Genomic DNA, 6,969 nt, shown 5'->3' on the forward strand with positions numbered 1-6,969 from the left:
GCATCCATGATTCAATTATTAAAGGTTTGCTCACTAGTGACATTCGATTTTTAACACTCCCTTACAAAAGTAAATACCCCCTTGGTGAATAAAGTGGAACAAATTAAATTCTTTTTGGTAGAAATGGCAGCAAAAAAGTAATAGGACTATGAATAAGTTCGTGCGGTTTTTTTCGAAATTTGAAACTTTATTGACGTAAAATGGTTACAAATTTAATATTCAAAATATTGTCCATCGCTTACTACTACTTTTTCCCATCTTTCTGGCAATTCACGGATTCCCTTTGTGAAAAATTCGGTCGGTTTTGCCGCAATCCACGAATCGATCCATTTTTTGACTTCATCGTAATTACGGAAGTGCTGGTCAGCCAGGCCATGTTGCATCGATCGGAAGAGATAGTAATCGGATGGCGCAAGGTCTGGACTATACGGCGGGTGGGGTAGGACATCCCATTTGAGCGTTTCTAAGTATGTTTTGACCACTTGTGCAACATGTGGCCGAGCATTGTCATGTTGCAAAATAACTTTGTCGTGTCTATCGGCGTATTGCGGCCGTTTTTCTCGCAGTGCTTGGCTCAAACGCATCAATTGTCGTCGGTAGACATCCCCCGTAATCGTTTCATTCGGTTTCAGTAGCTCATAATACACAACACCCAGCTGGTCCCACCAGATACACAGCATAACCTTCAGGCCATGAATATTCTGCGCCGACGTCGATGTTGAAGCATGGCCAGGGTATCCATACGTTGCCCGACGTTTTGGATTGTCGTAATGGACCCACTTTTCATCGCCAGTCACAATTCGATGCAAAAAACCCTTTCTTTTGTGCCGTTGAAGCAGTTGTTCGCATGCCATAAAACGGCGTTCAACGTCTCTTGGCTTCAATTCATACGGCACCCAATGGCCTACCTTTCGGATCATTCCCATGGCTTTTAAACGTTTGGAAATGGTTGATTGATCAACTCCCAAAGTTTTTGCAACCTCTTCTTGCGTTTGAGCCGGATCTTGATCGAGCAATTCCTCCAATTCGGTATCCATGAACTTTGGCGGCGCACCCTCGCGTTCTTCGTCTTCCAAGCCAAAATCACCACTTTTAAAGCGTGCAAACCACTTCTGGCACGTTCGCTCAGATAGAGCATGCTCACCATAAACTTCCACCAAGATACGATGACTTTCGGCTGCTTTTTTCTTCATATTAAAATAATGAAGAAGAATTCCCCGCAAAAACACATTATTTGGCACGAAATTCGACATTTTCAAGTGTGGTAAAAATATTGTTGTTTACGCTTCAAATAAAAAACTTATACTGACGTTTGTGCCTTACGACAGTAGCTCTCCAATGAATGTTTGGAAATGTGGATCGATGGAATAATAATCAAGTTACGCCATCTGTTGTAAAACCGCACGAACTTATTCATAGTCCTATTATTATAGAAGTTATTAGCGAAAATTGCCAAGTCTAATATTAAAACAAGAAATTATTTCACTTAATCCAAGATTTTATTTTGTGAAATAATTATTAAATTTAAAACCGATCGCGAAGTTGCGAAGCTTCGCCAATATGAAACTATTTTGTTAAAAATAAATAAATAACTGTACGTACAATTCTGTTAGGTGTTTGGCCGAGATCCTCATTCTAAATGGAAGGACCTACAGTTTTAAGTCGATTCCGGCAGATGGTTTTTTATGAGGAGCTTTTTCATGCTGATACTGTGTTTTGCTAAGCCTCCTCTGGACACTTCATCTATCCAGGGGAAGGTGGGCTCATTGGAAATAAGTTCCGTCAATCCCAACTTTTTTATAATGAAGTATGTAATGTTACCGATCGCGTCGGGACTATCCAATTATTCTCCCTGTTGTAACTCTTTGGGAAATGCTAGCTCTTTGCAAAACATGAATTCCGTCTAAATCACCACATCATAAGAAATAAAGCTTTATAAATTCTCCACTCATCGATCTCGGATTGCGTCAATCTATCATGTCCTGACTTAGGCGGTATGTATTTCATGTCGTTCTGCCATAGTCCTGAACATACCGATGAAAACTCTTTAGCGAGTTGTTGCTCCATCCAGCAGACCATTTTGAAAATTAAATGTTTTTCTACAAATTTTACTTTTTCTCCACTTTTACTCAAAATTTCTAGAGCTATCAATCCAGTGTCTTGCTAAGGGAGACGATTTGTCAAGAGAGAACGAGAAAGCTGCTTACTGAGCAGACCTTTTATCATTGAATCATGCTAGGCATCCATATTGAAGAAAAAACATGAATCACAGACGCTTTGGCCTGTTATTACTTGTTATAAAATATCGAAAATCGCTTGCGTATTGCTGTCAGAATCTTAGGCAAACTCAGTAGACGTAGTTTCTCCAACTGTCTGTCATTAGCAGTAAAATTAACTATTGCTTCTATTTGCCTTTTCTTTATCTCGTTACGAAAAATTAAATAAACCAAAAACAGTAAAATTTACCACCAAACCAATTTCTTTGGAGAAAATCCTTTAAACACAGTCTTGACAGCTGATTGTCAATTTTGCATCTAATCTGCCTTATATGGACGGGTAGATTAATATTTGTGCATTTATTGCACATGCGAACGTACTTTAAGGTCAAATTCTTCCTTCATATTAAATAAACAAATTGTTTTTAGTGATTATGCACAGCTATCAGCAAAACTTTGCTATGATTTGATATTTTATGTCCACAGCAAACCAACCAAATGGTAGTCAATTACAAATCTACATGGCTAGAGGGCGGCAATCTGCAGTTACATCCTCATAATAATTGAAATATAAGGATAGAGTTTTTGTTAATTAAAGAAAATATTCTTATATGTCTTTAATCAATGGCTATACAAGTTACTGAGTTGAATAATTTTAATCGAAATCCACAATATACTCGTTTACCACTGCTCCAAAAATACATGACACTTTTATTTGTTTTTGCATATGCCGACTCATTGATTCTTTAAAAGGCACATATGTATGTTTCGCTTTGCTTGCAACTTGTGTATGATATGTGGTAATATATACTTATATATATATTGTATATATGTATATGCATGTGTGTCTGTTTGCACTTGTGTCGATTATTTTATTACAAAGAAGTCAGTCGTCTTTGCTGAATGCTTTACACTTCCTGTTAATTAATTGATGATGCCACGTACGTCAAGTGTTGCTAGTACCCGTGTTTTATGGAAAAGATACGAAGGAAGGAAAAAAAGAAAAAGGAAAAAATACATACTTAAATATTTGCTTAATCTTACGTGAGTTCATATCGATATCATAACTGTGTAAATTCTTTTTGGGGAGTTTATAATTCACTTTAAACTGGAATGAGAAGTGTACGAGTTTTTCTTTAACTCAATAGATATGAGTAAAATGATTAGAGTAAAAGCTCCAAATTCCAGTGATAACATTCTTTTAAGAAAAATAAATAAATAAAGAACAGTGCACTTCTTTACATCATATTATATAATTTATAAGAAGAAATTACGAAGTATTTCTGAAATATAATAAAAATCAACCCACACTTGCGAAATCTAAAAATTACAAAGAAACATTGCCAAGCAATGAATTCAAGGTGCGAGAAAATAATCGTATCGGCAATAGAAAAGAAAACAAAAACAAAGTAAATATGCGCTTACCCGTATATATAAGTATGTATGTATGTAAAAAAATAGAAAATAAGTAGTAAATAAAATATGTATGTTTTTATTATACAATAAATAACAATCACTTCAACCAGACAACAATAATTCACGTTTCGTTGCATAACATAAATGACAGCAGAATAAGAAAATACTTTCTATAATTATTTTGCAAAAAAACATGCATTGCGTAAATAACTTTTAAATAAATAGGAGAGATGTTGCATCAATGTCAATTAGCACTTATCATCCTTTCGTGAAGTATATGTACATATGTACTAGTGCTTATAAATATTACATACATACATTACATATTTACATGCATCATCTTGTATGTGCGTATGGAAGCGAGTTTTCTGATTATTTTCTGTTTTTGCTGCTGAATTTTATTCTGGCTCAATGCTGACCTGCATAAATACAGTTATACACGAATTAGCGCGAACTGACTCGATAAATATTTATGTACAATATAATAATTATTCCAACAAATAGCTTCTAGTTTTAAGTTTTCTTTCTGCAAGGCTTAGATTTTAGAGAAATTTTAGTACTACTACCTACATATGCACATACAAATGTATGTATGTATGTTCGAACATGAAAGAAAATAGTTAAACTCACATTCTCCGTTTTGCAGTGGCCAAAATTTTGGAAATCTAGTTGGGCTGAAACCAGTGATGGTAAATGATTTTTTGAAAAATCCCTACACAGCCCAAAAAAAATCCCTACTTTTCCCTACGCTTCAAAAAATTTTCCCTACAAAATTCCCTACATATTTTTCTCCTGTGTTTACACAATAATGAGGCACTTGCAACGTCAAAATTGAATTATTTGCTTAAACTTTGGGCTTGGTGCTGTTTTTACACTTTAATAAGAAATTTTATTTCAAAAATATATATAAATACACATATTTATTATATTATAAACACATATATAAAGAAAAATTCAGCAAAAAAACTAAAAATTAGACTTTTTTATTACATTCAGTTCTGTTTAAAATAAGACAGAGTTTCTATTTTTTCAGAATCCGGCACGATTACTTTTAAGATTGGGATTAAATGGTCCACCACTTGCAGCGCGACATTATGTTCAGCGAAGGACATGCTAAGTTTTATTTCGGAATTTCTAGAACTATTTGATTTACTCGGCTTTTTCTTATTCATTTTTGCTTCGGCGTGCTTCTGCAAATCAGAATTGCCGCAGTTCAAAACTTTGTCGCACTTGCATTTAAATGGATCGTTAGCCACAGCTTTCAACCAGCCACTAAAATTGTCGTCTTCAAGCCACTTGTTATTGAACTTTTGTTTCCGATACTTGAATTTTTCTCCTGGTGTTCCTCCGAAGAGTCAGTTGAAGAGGAGCAGGTCATTTCTGTAAAATATATAAATTTTAAATATAAAAAAGCTAAAAGTAAACTAAAAAATAATGGAAATTCCCTACATTTACAGAATTTAAAAAAATCTGTCCCTCTTTTTCTACAAAAATCCCTACATGTGGGGAATTTTCCCTACATTTACCATCACTGGCTGAAACACATAAATGAAATGGATTAACTTTTAATGAAAAATTTTCGAGTGATTAATCGTAGTTAAAGTGAAAAGTTTAATTTTCATTAAAACAAAGGAAATTTTTCAACAGATTAAAATGAAGTTTGTCATAAATTAAAATTATTCGATTAACCACTAGATTTCTATCTGTGTTTAAAAAAATCATATTAAATTTAAAGGCAACGGGTTCCATAGAAGGTATTCCTTTTCCTCTGCTACTACCAGCTGGTACCGCATCGAATACTTTCAGAGTCGGAGCATTTGTATTCGCTGCACTATGGCACTATGTCATAGAGCAACTGAATGGAACAAACAAAAAATAGCGAAATAATTTTAGTGTGAAATGTCACCTTGACAACGAGAATAAACTTTAAATTGTTTGATCTATACTTAACGAGATATCGATCACTACAGCCATATACAGAGGAAATAATGGATTTATTTTTCTCCAAGTCAATATTAGACTTGTAATAGGTCTTCCAAATTGTGCAATTCCGTTGCTGATAAAATTTTGTCTTTGTTTTGTCCACACCGTGCAGGTATTCGGTAGAGAAAATGTATGTTATGTTTCGGCAAAACCTACATATAATTAAAAAAAATGTTTGCTGTAATTTACATCAGCAGCAACAACAGTGTAAATTGCATAAGAATTCGGCACCGTGAAATTTTTCGAAGACAAACTGTATAGAGTATTTCAAACATAATTACCAAAAATGAAATATTTAAGTTCGACATTATTAATCGAGACAAACTAATTTTTGTTCTTGGGACTATACGAAATAAATCTTCCTAATTTCGATTAACAAAAAAGTATTTGTGTTTTTCCCATACTCTGAAATCAGTTTTTAAAAGATATTCGTCGATAAATCCATGCACAACCTTTTGGTAAATTTTCGAGCATTAAGTGTAAGCGCTGTCTTCGCAATGCTACTATGATTAGATTCAGTCATTTTCTGGATTGCATTGTTTTGTAAGTGCTTGAAGAAGTCACGCGCGGATGTCGATGTTCGGCAAAGAAAACAACAATAAAACGTTAGAAATTTGCGGTAGTAATTTTTTACTAACTAAACGTGATGATGGGGACACTGCACCGGAAATGAGAGCGCATAAATACACACACATACAAATACGTGCATATTGTGAATGCTTAACACATTAGACGATCAATAACACTGTTTTTCTTAATTTTTCAATGCATTATAAAGAATAACGCGACTTTTTTAATACTCATTCACATTTTCTAGTCAACATATTAGTCAACGTTGTCAGCTGCTAAGAGTTGACTAATTAGGATCTGTAAAACATTCAGCGTTTTCTACTTACTTATATGGCTGCAATATACAGTTCCTCATAACTACTTAATCGAAAAGGTCACCATGCTCAACTATAAAAAATAATCATATATTTTGAATTAAAAGCGATACTTAAAGGTTGCGTGTGTTTCAGCCATGTAAAAGTCAATAATTAAGAATAATGGAAGAAGGCTGGATTTTAAAAAACCATTGCTTGTTTATTACAATAGTTGGGCTCTTTAAAATGTTTGCTCAGCCGCTCTTTGGCGCTGACGATATTTATTCACCACTGATACACCATGCCCTAGTACATATTGATCTTTGTTTAAGAAATTTGTATAGGATGGATGGAAAAATTAATGTTAGCACTGGTTTTCTGCTAAGAAAAAGATTAATTAAGAAGAAGAACTATCCAACAATTTTAAATTTTATTTTGAGTTTCATTTTTTTTACTCAGAGTCCGTTATAAAAAAATTTAAAGAGGACTCC

The sequence above is a fragment of the Anastrepha ludens genome, chromosome 4 (assembly GCF_028408465.1).
Source record: "Anastrepha ludens isolate Willacy chromosome 4, idAnaLude1.1, whole genome shotgun sequence".
In the NCBI taxonomy this organism is placed as follows: Eukaryota; Metazoa; Arthropoda; class Insecta; order Diptera; family Tephritidae; genus Anastrepha; species Anastrepha ludens.